Source organism: Electrophorus electricus, chromosome 12 (genome assembly GCF_041902795.1).
Source record: "Electrophorus electricus isolate QZ-2024a chromosome 12, ASM4190279v1, whole genome shotgun sequence".
NCBI lineage: Eukaryota > Metazoa > Chordata > Actinopteri > Gymnotiformes > Gymnotidae > Electrophorus > Electrophorus electricus.
In genome coordinates this window covers 23,842,128-23,862,535 of record NC_137508.1, presented here as the reverse complement: position 1 = coordinate 23,862,535, position 20,408 = coordinate 23,842,128, and the positions used below count along the sequence as shown (strand labels likewise).

Below are 20,408 nucleotides of genomic sequence, written 5' to 3'. Positions count from 1 at the left end.
CAGTCAAAGACCTCCATGACTACAGGGTCAGCCAGTAGTGGTCTGCTTAAAATGTTTGCCATTAAAACTCAAAACTCTGTTTTCTCTGTTTTTACCTTTCTATAAATTTCCATTTTGTTTATTTTCTGCACTGTTTTGGGTTTTTTGACTGTCTCATTTAGCATGTTTTATGAATTATGTAAAGTGACCTTCAGTATGAGAAATGAGATATATAAATAAAACATTATTATTAATTATTATTATTAGGAGGAGGATTGTGAAGCAGCAGGGAACTTCACAAACAGCTCCTGGGATCTGCTGTATGTATGTGTGAAGACTGGAAAATGTCGGTCGGCACAGGCTTTAAGACAGGGGGATGAGACACTCTCTGGAAGCAGTACTTTCTTGGTCTTCTATCTTCGTAAGCGCTGGCACACATGCTGTCCACTTACCTTGAGTGCAGTCTGAATGTTGGAAGGAGTGCAGAAGGTGTGATGGGGCTGGAGTGGATGAGGGGTGTGAATTTGTCCCTCTCAAACCTGCAGTAGATGACATTCAGGACATCAGGTAGTTTTTTGTTTGCCTCACTTTTGGGTGGGGGGGGGGGGGGGGGTTCTGTAATTTGTGATGTCTTGCAGTCCTCTCTACACTGATGGGTGGTTTGTTGAAAGTGTTTTTCAGTTTTTCAGAGTAGCTTCTTTTAGACACGCTGATCTTCTTTGTCAGTGAGTTCCTGGTCTGCTTGCACAGTGCCATATCCCCACTTCTGTAGGCATTTTTATTGGCCTGACAAAGTTGCCTTAAGCTAGAGACACACTGACCCATCTAGGGACACACTGACCCGTCTTTTGCGTATTGTATGATGTTGGCATTGGACTTTTCTAGCTGGTCCTCATAAGCGCTGTTTTGGCTGTTGAATTAGCATCCGCAGTTGGTCCTAAAGGAGTTTTCTGATTGGCTGTTGAGTCTAAATTTACCTCAAAACCAGATAATATAGACATAAACCGCCTGAGGGTTTTTTGTCATATAGTGGCTTGATCTATCAAGGCAGTATGCTAAGCTAACATTATATATTTTTCTAAATGGAAAGTAATTTTGCTGTGCTAGCTACCTAAAGAACAGGTGGAACATTTCTCATTATCTTGCCCTTACTGCATGATTATATAGAAGGAACAAGCTCAAGAAGAGGTGGCAGTCACATAGAACTCAGTACACTCTTTAAGAATTGAGTATACTCATAAGAACTCAGTACACTCCTTATAAAAAGCCATTTTATGATTTTAGCTATTCTTCCGTGGTGTGGCATTAATGGAGAACACGTCACATGTCTGGTTTTCCTGTGTGTGTGTGTGTGTGTGTGTGTGTGTGTGTGTGTGTGTGTGTGTGTGTGTGTGTGTGTGTGTGTGTGTGTGTGTGTGTGTTGTTGTTGTACTCTCAATATAAGGCATTAAACTCCTACCTGGGTTGTAAGTGGAGGACACTGTACAGCTGCTCACATAATGTTGGACTCCTCAGAGAGAGAGAGAGAGAGAGAGAGAGAGAGAGAGAAATAGTACCAGAATATTTTTAATCAGAACTTCAACATGATATTCATACAAACTCTACAGTCTTTAGGTCAAGGCTGGGAAGGGTGACATGAAAATGTATTATTGCAAGCTCCGAACTGCCTAGAATGATCTAGAATTATGCATGTTCTATTTTTCCACTTACACTACCAAACACGCACTCACACACATGTGCCCACACACGCACACTTACACACACAATTAGAAAGGTAAAACACTTAGGTAAAAGAAGGGTGGAAAATATGTAGTACCTGGGCCTTTCCTACATATGTGTGTGTGTGTGTGTGTGTGTGTGTGTGTGTGTGCATGTGTATGCTCCAATTCTCTGTGCCACCTGCTCATCTTCTGACAGGTCAGTAAACACCCTGAAGTATGCACCCAGAACCAGTGCTGTCACCGTCCTGTGCATGTTGTCCTGTCCGGTGTCACCGTTGGCCCCGCTGCGATGCCCGCTTTTAATCAAGCGCACGTCCTGTTCCTGCTGAGCCCGCGTAGGAGCAGCGAGGGTTCAGAATGCTGTTGACTCTGTGTGCTTCTTTCAGGCAGGTTCATCAGGCCCTCCACACTTTAATATCGCTTGATTGCTCTATTCATTTTCGCAAGGTCACCGTGGCCAACGAAGTGAGAGGACCCGTAAGTGTTCGCCAAGAAGCCGTACGGAGGTGGTCTCGTGGCAGCGGCCTCCGGGCCGATTAAAGCCTGATTGATTCGATAAATGAGCAACATGGACTGTGAGGTGGCATGTAACCTAGAAGGGGCAGGGCACCTAGGTCTCGATTAACCTTTTCAAACATAGTTAAATGAAGGCATGAAGTGTACTGAGCACAGACATGCCTCCAGTTTATCCTTGTGTGACTTTCAGAGACAGACACGTCACATCCTCCTCTCTGGCTCGGCATGGGGGGTTCAGTGGTTGAAGTCTCACCGGCCATGCAGGAGTCCTGGGTTCACTTCCTGGCCAATGCACACACCTGTCCTTGTTAAGACACTCCTGCTGAATAAGTTCAACTTGCCAGGCAGGAAGGATGGTGTGTTGTGATGTTATCTGGAAATGGAATAGATAAACTGTTGCAGGCACTTCAGTAATGGTGATTGCATGGTAAAACTCTCCAATGCATCTTCCCAGGACATCCTTTCAAATCAAATAATTAACCATGTGGAAGAATACTGTGAACCCACAGTACAATAACATACAGTGAGTTGCTTTCTGCATGTGATGAATAAAAATGGGGTACATCTTAAAGGTATGCTACAAAAAGAAATGAACGCAGGTATCAAAGATCTCCTTTGAAATGTTTCCTGTTTTGTGACTGCCATGTAAAAAACAACAACAATGTGTTTTTGTCAGAGTGCTCTGTAGATACAGTAGAGTGCTACAACCCAGTAATAAAAAAGACCATGAACTCTGGAAGTGTGTATAGTAAGCCGATGGAGCAAAGCAAAGAGCAAGGATATGTGACGATAGTGCCTTGTAATGCAATCATCCAGAGGAACACAGCGACAATCACGTTACACCAAGAGTATAGGTCTGAGTCATTAGTCCATGGTGTCATGTTCCCTGATAGCGTCTGATACAAGCTTTTGTTGTGTGTACCCATAAGCCTGTTGGCTGGATTTTGCTGTTGCTACCACAGCCGGTCTATAGCCACCTAGGGGACTGTCAAGTTGTCATGGAGAAATTATAGGACATCAGACACTCTGCAAGGGTCTGGAATGTCTGCCTTGAAAACACAGCACTGTGAAAGCTGGCAGGACCCATAATGCAGGAAAGAAGGCACTGTATTGTTGCTTCTTTAGACGAGGTGCAATCACAGAAATGATGACATACAAGTCGGGCCACTTAGGTGATCTTTAAGCACTACAAAAGAAAGATAAAATAGACCATGAGGTGGTAATCGATGGAAACATGAACTACCTACACATAACAACTGACCACAAGGACAAAATGCCTCATCTCAACTGAGTCAGTCGTGAACAAGAGTCCCCTGACTAATGACATTAGGGCTGTATCAATATTACAATTAATCGCTGAACTGCAGTTTTATTTTTCAAAGCATTGCATTGATACTTTAAACTCTTGGTTTATTTATGTATTAATCTGTATATTAATACACACTGCTACAGTTAAATCAAGGGGTATAATGTATTTGCCTACTACCTGTAGTTGACAGTATATGTAATAATTTCTATATTATATATTTTATAATCTGTATTCATTTAATCATATTTGTCCTTTTTTCAAGATTTATATATATCATTGTGTTTCAGTAATGATATTATGATGCACACTGGTATCAAATCATGAAACATATGATGAATATCATATCGTGGGCTAGTGTAACATTTCAGGCATATGAGAGGACACATGTGCAAGTATAAACACAGATTTATTGAACGTCCACAGAAAGGTGACAGGAAGCATAACAGTCAAACAGTCCAATGTCAAAACAGGAACAAATAGGCAAAAATCAGAAAACACAGCAAGGTCAAAAAACTCACAAAGACAAAAGGCGTGGAAAGATTTGAGGTTTGGTAACTTGCATGGACACTAGAGACATCGCATTGGAATGTTTGTGGGATGGTTCAGAAAAGAGGTGTGTGTGTGTGTGTGTGTGTGTGTGTGTGTGTGTGTGTGTGTGTGTGTGTGTGTGTGTGTGTGTGTGTGTGTGTGTGTGTGGTTGTTAGTAGACCTGCAAGTCTGATTAGTGGAGAGAACTGGAGGGTGTATCAGGGAGATAGTGTGTCAGCTACTTGGCAGTACCCAGCCTTACCCAAGTAAGACAGGTCAAGCCTTAACCAGGTTATACAGGTCCAGCCTTACCCAGGTTAGATAGGTCCACTAGGCCGTGGTGGATTTGGACATGAAGGTATTTTAAGAGAGTGGCCGAGCCTCAGTATTTTCGAGGCCCAGGACAAAACCGGAAAAGAAGTCTCAAGCAGTCAGATCAGAATCAGTGTTTCATTTGCCAGGTCTGTCATGCATGCTATGCATTTCTCATGGTGAGTGCACCAAACAGCTTAAGAAAGATGGAAACATGCAGGAGTGGGTAAGCGGGAGAAACGTGTCGCCTAGCAACAGCGTCATTCCCTCCTGTAATGCAAGACAGAACATGACTGCTGTAGCAGGGGTATAATCGGTGCCTCAAGTCACACCATGTCCGCCCTTTTAGTGATTTGCTGTTTGATGTTTTGTCACAAGAATAACATTCTTACAATGGATAAGAATGGACAGAAAGCATTGCTCTGAAGTTCTCTTATCTCCAAATAGATTTCCAAAGCATGGCTGTCTCGTGCTCGTGAACTGATACAACATATAGATCAATTGTAAGTGTGTGCCAAACTCACTGAGGAGTTTCGCCTCTAATTCAGGAGAACCAACATATAAGTAACAAGCCCAAAGCCCTAAACCCCTAAAGCCCTACTGATTCCAGTGAAGCACAGTACAAAATACAGACAGGGAAAAGCCAACAAAGGAAGGTAGCAGATGATTCGTTACTAAGCAAAGAAAAGGAGAAAAATGGAGGATAAACAAAACTAGTCAAGCCTGGTCTTGCTGGCCTGCCATCGGCTGCAGCGCGTTCATCATTGAAAGTGTCAATGTCATTTCAACACTGGCAAGGCAATAATTCATGTAGGCTCCAAAAGGTCTGGAAAATGTGGCGTCTGTTATGTGCCTCATGCATCATTTCATGTGACCCTGCCAAATAAAGGACACATTGCTTCTCACCAGAGTCGTGGATATGGGGCCCATACATTTGAATTAGAGTACTGTATAAATACAGTGCGTTTTTACTTTTTTTATTTTTTTGGTTTTATAACTCTCTGAAGTCATCTTTTACATGTGGCATCTATTGTTTGAAATTGAGTAGAAAAATGGATCACACATTTTAAAGGTCATTGTATGCTTGTGCTATTGCTTGTAATATTGTTGGAAAAACTATTTTTAAACACTAAAATCATTTTTGGGTGTGTTTAGCCAATCCAAAGAAGAAAATAATTGTTTGTAGCCTTAGTTTATTTCCTAATTTAACTGAATAGAAATATTTACAGATGTCTCCAAGAAGAACCACATGGCAAAGACAGTTAGCTAACATTAGCTAGACTGAAACATGTCTAAATGGCTTGGGTGACGTCATGTTAGTAAAAACCATCAGGATTTAGCCATGCATGCTGCCATGTCCTCATCACCTCCCTTAATATGTTGGATAGATGAACATTATCACTTGTAATCATTGGCCGAAGCTCTAATTTAAAACTACTAATAAAATAAAGTCCGTCCTTTTCGGCAATGTATTGGCCTCAGCGATATCATACACCATCTTATATACATGCAAATGTGTATTTTTTAAGGACAGGCTTCCCATCAAAGTGTCACCTTTTCACCCTTGAGCCACTGGATCTTGGTAAAACCGATGAGAAATGTTTACGTGCTGCTGTTTATGGGACAGTTTCTGTTTGATTAATGATATAGTATCTGCAAATGTATTTTTCATTTTAGATTAAAAAAAAATTTATAATTACTACTTAGTTTCTTGCTCCCTAATGCTACATTGCTGCTGTTTTTGTATCGCTCCACAGTGAGTTGGTGGAATAATCACCACAGACTGTTACTGTGAGGACAGACACAGGACCAGTGTCTCTTCCTTTGGTTGGTATGTATGTATGTATGTATGTATCTATCTATCTATCTATCCACCCCACCACCACACACACACACACACAGCATTTCTTGTTTGTGTGACTGATTGAAATGTTAATTGGACCATCCTCTGAAGCCTGAAGTGTAATTGTCTGTGATTTAAAAGATTGCTTGTGAAGAGAAAGTGTTTTTCTATTTCTTTGGACAGAGCATTGTATAGCGGGACCTGCTACAATCCATTTTTTAGCTGTGGGGTTCCTTAAGTGGTGTCTCTCTCTCTTCTGCTCGCTCGTGCTGTTAGACAGTGGTCCTGCAGTCCTTTCTGTGAAGTACACAGCAGCACACGGTTTGACGCTAAAAGGAACACACACACACACTTGCGAGGGCAGTGCATGGGCTGAAACACACACACACCTGCGAGGGCAGTGCATGGGCTGTATTTACCAGACCACCTGGAGGGCCAGCCTAGACGTGGCTTTGCACGGCGCGCTCATAGACGCCTGAGCCCCGTTACTGAAACATGCGTGTGTGAGCAATCTAATTAAAACCACATTCCAGTCTAGTGAATGATAGCTACAAACACGTCTGTTCCGTTTATTCACAAATTAGCCCACCTCTCCATCATTTCGGAATAACTGCAGAGACGAGAGGTAGGTTGGCTAAAGTTGGGATGTTCTGCATGTGTGTGTTAAATGAAGTTAAAGTTAGATGAAGAGCTTACTGTGGCCATTTGTAGCTAGCTATACGGCTACTGACCATATTTATGGCTAAGGGTTATACTGCTCGATATACATCTAATGTTAGCCATATTTCAGTGTAATGAGTAAGTTTAAGCCTTACATTTAAATTAGGTCTCATTTGTATATTACTACTGTTATAAGAAAAAATGCAAAATCAGGGGTGGTTAGATTTCATTTGTCAAGTGCATCTTGTTAATGTTTTTTTTTATAATTTTTTAATGTTGCTGTTTACTACAGAGCTTGTGACATGGCCATGTACAATTAATTTATGATCCATTTTTAGAGTTTAACATGTCATACACTAAGTGCACTTATAATATAAAGATTATAGCTTAAACTTGCTATACATTGCATAAAGATAAAATTATCTGTTATTAATATCAGTATTGGCCACAGCAAGGAATTATCAATTAAAGTATTGACTCAAGAAATTTAATATTGATGCTTCCTTAATATAAATGAATGAGGGGCTTTAAACACATACTTATTGACCAGTAATAATGGATGACGTATAGTCTGTGGGCAATGACTGCATTCATTATCTCTGAATATTTACTGTCTGCTATTTTTTAATCGATATATGTGCTCTACATGCTTTTAGAAGGCTGTTCCTCCTACCCTCCCCCATCGCTCTCTCTCTCTCATGAATGTTCTCTTTTTCTGCACGCACTCCACAGCTGTGGCTTTGGTCACATAGATGTCATCCCTGTGCTGTGTGCTCCAGTACAAACACATTGTCATTCCATCAGTACGGCCCTGCTGACCCAGACTGTGGTTTAAGAAACCCTCTTTGACAACATGATGAAAGAGCAGACAGTAAACCAGCAGCCACCAAAGTGCACCTGTAAGACTTGTCAAAAGAAATCATAGGAGACTTGATTTTCACTTCATAGAAATATTTTTATCTTAACTTGAAATTCATTCAACTGCTAAGAGAAGCTATAATTTTTACCTGCTGTAATCCTTTAAAATTTCCTCAGACCCAAACAGGATGTGTCCGCAGTTTACGTCATGCTGTAGTGAGGTCTTCAAATTAAAGTCCTCAGAGTTCAGGTCCTACAGATGTTCCCATATTTTATCTAGACGTCAGGTGTGATGACAATTGCCCAACCAGTCACATTAATTATTTAATCAGCTACAAGTGATTACAAAATCCAGGATTTGGATTTGAGGTCCATATGAATAGTTATGGATAGTGAATGCATGCACAAATGTTGCAGGACTGTAGATCTAGAACTGATCTATACAGTCATTGTTTATTGTTCTAAATATATTTTGTGTAATTAATATTATATGCTTCCATCATTGCATTACTGCCTCATAGCTATGACAATCCATGTCTGGTTCCCTGTCTGGCCCTGGTTGGAGATAGTATGTTGTCCCTGTGCCTGTGTGAGATTTCTACAGGTACTCTGGTTTCATTCCAAAAGCATACATATTTGATTGGCATCTTTCAGCTGACCCAGTATGAATAGGGTGTGTGTGCTTTTGGCCAGTGATGGACTGGCACCCTGTCCAGGGCTGATGCCCACCTTGTACTCTGTGCTGCAGGTAGAGGCTCCAGCCTCCCTGTGACCCTGAATAGGAGTTATTTAGAAAAAGAATTAAATGAATATTTAGATTACAGTAACACATTATTTTTTTCGGCATTACCGTCAACATCGTCAGGTACGTCTAAATTTGCCTAAACTATTAATCAAATGTTCACTGTTCTATTGCCAGTCTGACTGGAAATTCACAGTGCAGTTATATATGTTTTTTCTGCATGACTCAGGTTTTTTAGAACAAATTTGGAACGTTTATTGTCACTAGGCCTAAAGAGGCAATCCACCCTAAACCTGATTTTTTTTTTTTATTGAAATATATGTGCACACACTATGTTTGAAAACAATTCTATTGTCAAATATAAGATATGGACAAAAGTATTGAGACACACCTCTTAATCACTGAATTCAGGTTTTTCATTCAGTCTCATTGTCACAGGACTATAAAATAAAGCACGTAGCCATGCAGTCTGCCTTTACAAACATTTCTGAATGAATGGACTGTTCTAACCAGCACACTGAATTTTAGCATATGGTGCTGCAATAGGATGAAACCACTGCAAAAAGTCAGTTTGTGAAATAAATTTCTTCTACCTAGGGGTTGCCCTGGGTCCCTTAAGAACCAGTGAAAGGAAATCTTAATGCTTCAGCAAACTAAGATGTTTTGGACAATTGTTTGCTTCCAACTTTGTGGGACCATTTTTTGGAATGCCCCAACTTTTCCTGTTCCAGCATGATTGTGCCCCAGTGCAAGGTTGGGGAGAGTTTGATGTGGGAGTACTTGTCTGGCCCACCCAGAGCCCTGACCTCAACCCCATCGAACACCTCTGGGATGAAGAAGAACTGAGCAAGGCCCTTAACCCTCAATTGCTCAACTTCTACTCAGTCATAATTGTAAGTCGTTTTGGATAAAAGCGTCAGCTAAATGCCGTAAATGTAAATGATATTGTGATCCAGGCCCTGTCACAAAGGGGGATGCCACAAAAGGTGTCCTGATACTTTTGTCCATATAGAATAGCTGTCTTGGTGCTGCTTTTATTCAAAGAGGTGCAATTTCATAATGGATGCATATATTGAATTTCCCATGCACAGTCTACAATCATTTCTGTTAACTTATAACTGCTCATCAGTGAAGTGTGGTTTCTGAAGTATCAGACACATACGTGCAGAAAATGTACAGCAATATGCAAATTAACTTTCTAATTAAGTTATCAAACACATTGCTAATCCCTGACATTGAGCTAGTGCTTAAACATTAATTGTCTTGCTCCCGAGAGTTCTAAGTGGAAAAGAAGCTCTCGTGACTGATCCTCCTTTTCCTGTGTTAGCTGCAAATGACTAATCACAGCTCTTTGCATTAAACAGAAACTTCACACAGAGCCAAACACATTCACACTCATACACGCACTCTCACGCCTCACATTTCCATGAAAAGACCCATGGACCGAACAAAGAAAGCGACTGAGGAAATCAATTAAAAGGATTTTGTCGATTGTAGGAAGTTTAAAACTTTCCATGGACTTCAGGAGCACAACAAGCTATTGTTCCTTTTCCTTTTTCTCACTATCTTCTGTCCTTCACTTTATCTCTCTCCCTTGCTCAACTACAAGCATTTTGAGGATGAGAGAAGTTCCTCTGATCGCAGGGGGGTGCTCTCATTAGCACTGCTAATCGTCTTTTCCTGGCAGGGGGAGGTCTTCATGGCAACTGTTTCCACAGCAGCTGTCACCACTCAGCAGGATTAAAGCAAGATCAGGAGGGAAGAGTACGAAGGAGGTGAATAGGCGGCTCAACTTTTACCACCTCAGCATTGGTGGTTCAGTGGTAGAATTCTCGCCTGCCACGCGGGAGGCCCGGGTTCGATTCCCGGCCAATGCAAGTGTTTTTCATAAACTGTAATAGTACCTTTTATGTCATTTCTGCACTAAAGATATTTTTGGTAATTTCTGCACAATTTAAAAAACAGTAATAAAAGAATATATGTTTACATATAATTAGTGCAAAAAATAATATAGTAATAATATATCCTTACATGTATTTCAACGTAGTAGTAATAATAATAATAATAATAATACTTTTATGGGCATGCACAATATTACAAAATATGCCTCGATATCAAATCCATATCAGTATGTAAACTAAATATAATGCAATGTGAATCAAATATAAAAGGGTTTCACATTTAAACAACAGTTGCTGAAACTGGAACTGGAATATTCATAAATCCAGTCACAATGTTGCAGGCTTCATGTCAAAAGCCTGACACAGTAAAGCTAAAACAATAAATAAATATAACAATACCAAATATAAAAATGTATTTCTTCTAACATTCATAATTTTTGTCAGTATAAAAAGGCATACTAGGAAGTAAAGAACCCTACTTCTGCCCACACACAAGCAATCTGCAAACCACACATGGCTGTAACCCAGGCAGCTAAACATACACAACCAGCTGTAATACATTTACATTTTATGGCATTTACCTGATGCTTTTATGCAAAGTGATTTATAGTCATGGATGAGCACAACACAAGTAATTGAGGGTTTTGTTGAGGAGCCCAACAGGAGCAAATTGGCAGCTGCGGCTTGAACCAGCAACCTTCCAATTATAAGTGAAGTACCTTAACCACTGAGCTACCACTGCTAAGGTTGGTGGGTGCACATACCCATAACCCAGGATAATGGATGCATTTGGCGCACCTCAGCTGAGGAACTGAGAGAGTGACGGATCCTCTGATAACCTCCCAGAGGCGCTGTGTTAGCGCCACCTGCCAATACGGGGTAACAAAAATGGTCTGCAATCTTCAAACGAGCCAGGTCTAATCTGGTTAAGGCTGAAATTTGCACACAATCATCGCTGCTGTTCCTCTATCACACAGAAGCATTGATATCTGTGCCTGCACCACATCCCAGTTTGACACGGCTTAACAGGCAAATCTCTGGAAGTGTAATTTGGCCCACAGGCAGTTGCTGAAGCTATGAGTGTGTACATGTTCAACAAACAAATGCTATTAGATTTGTGCACATGATAATTTTCATTGCGCTTCAGATAAAAGATACAGGACTTACACCGATTGTTTTAAAGTTTTTATATGGGTAAGGATGTAGTATAGAAGGCTTTGTGTTGTGTGTTAACATTTCAGACCAGACAGAGATATTACAGTTATGGTTCTAATCCCATTTTGTGGTGTTTCTTGGCTCAGATGAGTAAAAGTTCATACCAACCTGATTATATCCGCATCAAAGAATCCTGCATGATAACACAGTGTGAAATTACATTCTCTTTCTGTATCTCTACATAAGAGTCGTCTGAGACTAACCCTTTCAATAGCTCCAAGTCAGGTGCTAAATACTGTTCAAATTACAAACACCTCCATATTACCTGCCTTTTACATGTGATTATAATTATAAATTATAATTAGAAAAGCATAACCACTGTGTATTGCAAAATACCTGCCAATTTGTCTGAGAAAGTGAGGTCACACTTGAGCAATATGTGGTTCACAAGATGAGATGTGGCTGTCACAAGTAACCCTTTTCTGTCATCCATTCTAACAGGGAACATTTCAGTGCCTTGTTCCCCAGATCTACTGTAATCAGATGCCATGTCTTTTGCTGTGAGAGACACAATGTGCCTGCAGATAATCTGCTACTTTTTGGAAATATACATGTACTAACCTACCGATGCAAATCACTCTGAACCAGGCAAGATGTTGACATGGATGTCAGGAGGTTGGCATGTTCACGTTCACAGGTGCTGACGGAATAGCGGTTTTTATGTTTACTATCAGGATGAAAATGATACTGGCTTCCTGGATTGTAAATAATTGCATAGAATTCACTACAGAATAAAGCAACATTGAATAACTTCAGGGTTTTTCCTGCAGTTAATGTTAGTGTAGCCTGATCTAAAGGCTCTTTTAGTACATTTTGAATTAAACAGTCATTCTACAAAATGCGGCCTTATTTGCCACCTGGATGCCCTGATTTGTGTCAGCATGTGTGTTAGGAAAGGATCACTGGGTTAGGGACAGACTGACAATTCAGAGTGGTGTCAGCAGGGGATGTTGGCTATTAGAGGTATTTAATGGTCTTTGGCCGTTGGCATCCTGTTACCATTTTCTGGATACAGCTTTTGCCATGGACCCCAAGTTTTCTCGTCATTCCCTGTTTTTTTGCAGTCAGCCATTGTTTTATATGATCATCCCTTAGGAAAACCTCATCAGCTAACTACGCATTGCACTGGCCGACTGTGAGAGAGGAGGATGAGCTGGGCTGGAAATGCAGCTGAGTTCTCCTCAATGGCCTCCCAATTTTAGAATACTTAAAGACCAAAATTAGGTCTGGTGGCCTCAGTTAGATGAACAGATAGTTAGCTAAGCTACTACTTGAGTCCTGGACAGATGAGATGATGTTATATCAAAGTTAGTTGGCTGGGGGCTATCTTAATGCCTAACACCGTGAGATAAAACAAATCTACTTACGCACTAAACAGAATCTGTTACTCCAAGACAATCGCTTTTAATGACAACCACTATATTGATTAGCGTTTCAGTCTAACAGTGAATGCCATGTTCGTGGACTGGAGCATCTCCTGTCTCCATGGCTTCATGATCTCTTCCGTGTGTTCCAGTCCTTCGTTTCATTTTCTCCACCCCTCGTTTGTTTTCCACGCCCATCATTGTTTTCACCTGTCCCTTGTATATAGTCTTGTTAGCTTTGTGTATTTAAACTGTGTTACTGCATCTCAGGTTTGTTGGTCATTTCAGTTTGTAGGTCTATGTATGTATCTTTGATGTTCTGACTCTGCCTTGCTTCTGGTTATGCTGTACTCGTTCTCTATGTTCAAAGTTAAGTTACTCTCTCCATTTACTAGTGTCATACTCTTGTTGCTTAGATGTATTTCTTGTTTAGTCCTGCATGATTTCTGTTGGTATTTTAATTGATGTTGCCTTCTTTGTCTGTATCGCCCTCCCAGTTCACATTCGTTAAGTTGTTTCTGTTCTCCTGTCCGCTCTGTTACCTCAGTACTCTCATATGTTTCTTTCTGATCTATAATCACCCTGAATTGGCCTCATATCCATTTTGTTTGTTTCTGGTGTTTTTATTAAACTAGTCATTTGTTTACGTTGTCCTGTTTTTCACCGTCTTCCCCTGTTTTGGATTCTGTTCGTTCTCAAGTCCAAGGCGCCGGTACTTTGCACATGTGTTCGCTATCCGCCTCACCCACGTTATGGCAAAGCCATGCATGTGACCTTAGAAGAACCATCCCAACAATATAAATGATGCTGGATATTTGGCTAAGGCTTTTGCTTCTAAGATAGCTTCTGCTCAGACCCATAGAGAGTGAGAAAGGAGTGTGTAGGATGGGCATGAGCTTTCTGATTGTTTAGAGTTAACTTGACATAAGGACATTAACATTTTACTTGGTAAGGGGTGAAATTCTGGCAAAGTAAATTTGCTAATTTACTGGACTTTTTAGGTATATAAGGAATATTATGGTGCTAAATCTAAAGAAAGATCAATAGCATTCAGCATGATGTTATATGGTTTTACAATGTTTATTTACCAATTGTTTGGTTTGAAAATCAGTTGTTTTGTAAATTGTTAGTCAGAATTTTAATGCAGTTTTAGATAAAATGTAATCACAAATAATTATTTAAATATGTAGCTTGAGAGAGTGAGGTAGAAGTGTTTCTATAAGATGCGATAGAAGGGAAAGCTGCTGAGGATGAAGACTCATAATGAGTAAGATGTTCAGTGAAAAACGTAAAATATAATGTGCACAAACACATTTTCTTGAGCACACTGAAGGAAAGTAATAAGTTCAATTAAGGATAGACACAAATAATTGATCAATTGTTTGGTTTTTTTTTGGAAAATATAATTCATATAATTTGTTTCTGCTGGAGCAAAATCTAGATAAATATTTAAACTCAGTCAAAGGCAAATCAGAACCTGTTGCATAAAATGAAAATCCTTCTCTCTTTTTCTGGTGAAGACCTAAACTGTGACAGGCTACATAGCAACCAAAATATATACCTCAAGACAGTCGCCAATGAGATGCAACTATGTACTATCCCTCTACCTATAGGTACTGCAAATGTCTCAAAAATGCTCAAAATGCTCATTACATACATATAAATAAATATTTTCAATGTGTTCTCAATATTCCCTAACATGCAGCTATTATTTCTCAAGGCACTAAAACGAAAATGGAATGGAACGTGTGCCACACACGATGGAATGATGTGTGCAATGATGCGCCGCTGAAATTGAAATCATTATTTCATGGAAGTGCATCACGTGTGTATATATAATTTGTATGCACAACATGCTTTCAAGCCCAGTCCTCCTCAATGACCTTTAAATGACCTCACTTTCAGGTGTAGGCACATGGGTAACTGAAGTCAGTATGGCCAGAATATGACCTATCAAACATAAGTGATGATTTTACATCAAATATTTTTCATATGTTAAAAACACTTTTTTTATCATTGACGCAATCACCGATCAGTGAAGTGCAGTACAGAATGCATTTCTAATGCCTGGGAGGAGACTTTTACATCATATCTCACTTTAGAGGAAAACCAATCCTTTATTAACTGAATTTTGCTATTATGCTATTGGTATGTATGGCCAAGGTCATGTTTAAGCAACATTAGATGACAGAGAGGCAGCAATTTAAAACATGAGATGGAGGTTAAAGCTTTAATAAATGAGCAATTAAAAAATAAATCATATTAGTTTCAGTGAATTTCAAGGTATTGCTTATATAGTCAGTCTGTATATTTATTTGCAAATGCTACAAAATATCAGTGTATTTAAAAACATCAAAAAAATGCTCAAAACATAACACACAGAGAATATAGAGGCATTCAGGGCTGTCTTACACATCAAGCACATGCAGACAGGGACACACACATGCACACAGTCTCTGTCTTGGGTTCATGAGAAAGCCTGCACTGACACATGCCCAGAGCAGCACAAAGCAAGGTCAGAGCTCCCTGATTAAATCTCCCTTTGTTTATGCAGCACACACCAAAGCCCTGCACAATAGAGCCTTTTCCCTCCGCTGCCTTATGGCTCTGCCACATGGGGCCAGTCAGACTCCCTTTTCTGAGTGGTTAAACAATAAAAGGTGGCTGCCATTTGCTGCATCTGGACAATCTGTGAGCTGCTACGCTACACCGTCTCAGTTCATAAATCTACACTGTCTGCATTGCTCTTAGACAGCAACTTTAACATGTGATGCGTTTAATAATTAAACTAACTAATGAGATGAATCAGGGACGTTGCTGCTGGAAAAAATATATATTTATCCTCAGATTAGGAATGCTCTATATATTAAAATTGTGCTGATTTTGCAAGCCCTAGTAATTTGTAGGACCCTCCTTTCATCTGTTCTTTGTTCCTGCCCACCTGTGAAACAGATGTGTATGGAGTGCAGGAGTTGCTTGTTAGTCAGTTCTGTGTTTGATACTTGAGAAATTATGGTCAGTACTTCTGACCCATATGTAACTCCATATGAGTCCAGCATGTTCTAATCATTACAATTGGTGCTAGTTGACTCAGAACGCGCTGGCCTCTGAGACACGTCCTCTCCGTTGTGTTTGGCTACTGTCAGATATCAAGCAGACAGAGACAGTCTCTGTGAGTGATGGTATGGTCGAAGAGATACACACGTCAGTGTTGGCACACAGCCTATGATGTTAAAGGCTAAATCTTGATTTCCAGTGTAACAAACTAACACTACTCTGATCTCAGTGCTCAGTGCTAATTGTAATAAGGCTCAAATATTTCATATATATCTGTTCATTCATCAATGTGGATCATTTTAGCTGTTATTTGCTCTTCCCCAGCAGGCTGCTAGTCAGAGAATACGTTCCCCTTCAGGGACAGGACAGGACTGGTCAGGGGCGGGGCATGGCTGGCTAGGGGCGGGGCAAGGCTGGTTGGGGGCGGGGCAGGGGCCGGGTTGTAGGAGGATGTAGGAGTGGTCAGGAGTGCAGCACAATAAAGCCTCATGGACACTCCACAACTCTCAAACTTTCAGAATCTATTCAATTTATTTGTCATAAAACAAATATTCCGATCAGGTCTGAAAGCTCAGGTACCACAGACTTTCCTTGCTTTCTTTACCAGTCAAATGACAAAGTGGCTAATCACTTACTGTTTAGTGAAATACCTGTGATTTCAAATGGGATGACCAGGAAGAGGATTCCAGGTCTGGAGTTGAAAACCTCTTGTATCCTACATAGAGATTAACTACATTAGGTATGCTATTAAAATGAGAAAACATTTGTATTGTTTCTTGTTGATTCCTTGTTGTTTGCTGTTGTTGTTTCATGGTTGGATACACTACGGTGACCTGCATTGATTTGTTCTTTGCTATCTGTGTGTGTGTGTGTGTGTGTGTGTGTGTGTGTGTGTGTGTGTGTGTGTGTGTGTGTGTGTGTGTGTGTGTGTGTGTGTGTGTGCGTGGGCATGCAAACATGCTTGTGTGGGTTTGTGTTAGTGTTTGGTGGCATAAGAAGAATGAAAAGAACATGTACAATTCTAGATCATTCTACTCTGTTTTGGGCTTAATATATTTTAGTCTCACACAGTTTAAAGATTAGTTAACTAATGTCCAATTTTTTCCTGCTTTTGATCTTACTTCAGCTTGTGTTGTATCATTCATGAATTAAAAAAAATGGAGTGACATTTTCTTCAATTTCCTGATCTATGCAAAGCCTTTACATATCCATTTTGTATTCGACAAAGGTTTTTGAATACTCCAGTATCTTTTAACAGCATTCTGAGTTTGTTTGAAACAGAGCAAGAATCTTTGCTAAGTGACTGGATGATGAAAAAAAGTTTCACTTGCATTGGCCGGGAATCGAACCCGGGCCTCCCGCGTGGCAGGCGAGAATTCTACCACTGAACCACCAATGCTTGAGTTATAGATGTTGGGACCCCAAACAGCACAGTACACGACTTCAGCTGCAAAACTTGCAAAATCTTCTTTTTTTCTCAGGCATTTTATATTCTTTGATAAAGGATCATCGGCTGGTATTTGCACTCCTAGACCATCCACAGAAGTTTGTAGGAAAAGATCTAATAACGTTTCTGGTTCTCTCTCTTGCCAATTGTCGCTTTCTAACTCTCTAACACTTTCCCGAAAAATAGTAGAGTATAGAAAAAAGAACCAAAATTACTGCATGCAGAAGTCGCAATGGCGCACGTCGTTTCGTGAGAGTTTTCTCTCGCTTTCTGATCGCTGCTCCTATTTGTCACAGATTTGACTCACACTACAAGATTTGACAGGTTCTTCGCCGAGAATTTCAAACATGTTTGAAAACACCAGAGAGTGCGCTAAAGCTCGCGGAGCGGAGCGGGGAAACCGCGTCACTGAACCGTTCACACTGCACTGCGGGTCGTCACGGCCGCGCGCCGCCACGTGTCACGCGAGGAGTGTTTGTCACTCAGAAATTCACGTGCCGCGGAGAAATCAGGGCTAAGCTCGTGCAATGTGCACGCGGCTTAAGTTGGGTGTTTGTGTTAGAAATGCAGGTTTTGATCATTAGTACTTGCTGCTTAGTGGGGTGGTGCATTACACTATCAGTCCTATATGTCTATATAATCTGATGCAAAGGTCTGAAAGTTGAAGACATATCTTACTTTGGGAAGAGCAGTAGTAAACATAAGGTGTTTATCCCTGTTTTTACTAGCTTGTCATTGTCATTGTTCTGTATAGTCTCTGTCTTTTCAGTGAATAAACTTGCATGCAAACACACCTACATGGACACAATTAAACTACTTTCCGGCAAATCACAGGCTGCGTTTCCCTATTCATTCGACCTACTGCTGCACGGCATAATTATACCTTCCCACATCCGCATCTGACAGTCTGAGACCAAGGGCCGAGGTGACCATCGCACCTGTCTGATGTCTGATTAGCATTCTGAAGAAGCCAAGCTGTGACTACGAGCGGACACGCAGCAGCACCAACAAGTGTGGACCGCCCCCTGTGGCCCAACCCGCTAAACGAAGAGAAAAGAGACAGGCAGACAGAAAGAGAAACAGGGAAAGAGGGAGAGAGAGAGTACAAGAGATGGATGTGGCTGCAAAAAAAATATTTCCCTCATTCTCCTTGAAAGAAATACATTTGATCATTCTATAAACCAGGGGTATTAACTACAGATGGTTAGTGTGGCAGCAGGTTTTTATTTCCACAATGGCTCCACTCATAAAATGGGTTTGTCTCAGTCTTTAGACAACTGGGTGGTTGTATTAGGTGTGCTCCTGCTTGAATGAAGTGAAAACATGCAGTCGCTGCAGCCCTTTGTGGGTCAGACTGCCGTCCCCAGCTGTGCAGTCGGCGCTAGCACATCTTCTGGGTCTGACAATAATCATAAAGGCGAAAAAGGCAAAACACTGAATTCAAAAAAAGCATCTGATTAGATGTGACACAGAGCATGAAGCAGAGACACAAGCGCAGGTTTTTTGGGGGTTTTTTTCAAGGTGAGTGACGATCGGTAAGCTGATGAGGGCAGACGGTCGAAGAGCCAGGCAGCAGAACAGAATGAGGGATAGTCAGGGAAGGACGAGAGAGACACACTTTTCCAAGCTGAAATGATATAAACTGATTAATTCCAGGTACTTCTAGGAAACGCACAGGGACAGAGAGAGAGAGAGAGAGAGAGAGAGAGAGAGAGAGAGAGAGAGAGAGAGAGAGAGAGAGAGAGAGAGAGAGAGAGAAAGCGAGAGATTCTGACTATATAAAACAGGATAATTCAAGAGTAACTGACAAAAAACGTCATAAATTTGATATCAAGGGAAGGACGAATTCCGTATCATCACAGTGGCATCTCCTGGTGAGAAGTGTCTGTCGTGTAAGCTTGCATAATGGTCGAGATGATCTCGGCGAACGGCTGTTTATTTCACAACAGACGCAGAAGTGGGAAGTCACCCACAGCTATCCATCAGAATGACAGCGAAGATCACATCTTTGCACCTCTACAGAAGGACACCGAGTGACGCACAACGTATGTGCCTCAGGCTTCTCCGGTAATAAATAAATAAATGAAGTGAGCGGAAGCAGGACAAAAACGTGCGCGCGCACAAGTGCACGCACAGGTCATTGCTGGCGCGCTGAGCAGCTCCAGGGAGATGTCCTTGTCTTGTCCCTGGAAGCGAGAGGTGTGAGATCAGCCATGACTGCTGAAGCCGCTTTGAAGATCAGCGCTGCCTGTTTAAGGAACCTCTAAAGCAGGAGGTACCTTCCTGATAATCTACCTGTGACGATAACGAGAGTCACCTGCTCACCACTGATAGCGCTGCACTGTTAGCGCAGGACAGATCCAAGAACAGGGCGCTGAAGTCAGCAGGCACATAGGCTGCTTCTCCAGTTTCAGTGTCTTTAGAGTCAAAAATCAATGATCTGAGCTATGTTGACGCATACAAATCACGATTTCACATTAGACCAGCGGAAGTTCTGACAATTCCAGTTTCTAAAAGTCAATCATAACGTGTCACTTGGGATATTTCACTGATTAATTCGTCCATCTGCAATTTGAGCTGAAAAACCAGGCAGCTAGAACAAAGTTCTGAGGAGGACTCTGATATTTGCTTTCTGATATATGCTCTACATCCTACTGGAAAAACTCCAATTAACTATTTTTAGTTCAACCAGTGGACTCGTCTGCTGTCAAAACTGTTTGAAGATCAGGGGTGCTGTTAAGAAGTCTAAATGAAGTTGTTGTTTTTCAGATTTCAGTGTCTACAGCTAAGATCACTCAAGACATATAATAAACTTGTTGGTCATTTCAGTTTGGAATAGACGATCTGACATAGCTATGTGACAGTTAATTAAACTAAGGCGGAATATCATTTAACGTACCGTTTACAACTTAAACACAGCAAAACATAACTAGTGATAACTGAGCAAGCGTAAAAA

At 40.9% G+C, this 20,408-nt stretch overlaps 2 non-coding genes across 2 annotated transcripts; one reads left to right on the top strand and one right to left on the bottom strand.

Annotated features, from left to right (window-relative positions):
* The first annotated feature begins 10,274 nt into the window (after positions 1-10,274).
* trnag-gcc (transfer RNA glycine (anticodon GCC)) lies at positions 10,275-10,345 on the top strand. The gene has a single exon. It is a non-coding gene; the product is annotated as a tRNA-Gly (tRNA).
* A 6,988-nt stretch (positions 10,346-17,333) lies between these two features.
* Positions 17,334-17,404, bottom strand: trnag-gcc (transfer RNA glycine (anticodon GCC)). Its single transcript has one exon. It is a non-coding gene; the product is annotated as a tRNA-Gly (tRNA).
* Positions 17,405-20,408: the final 3,004 nt, after the last annotated feature.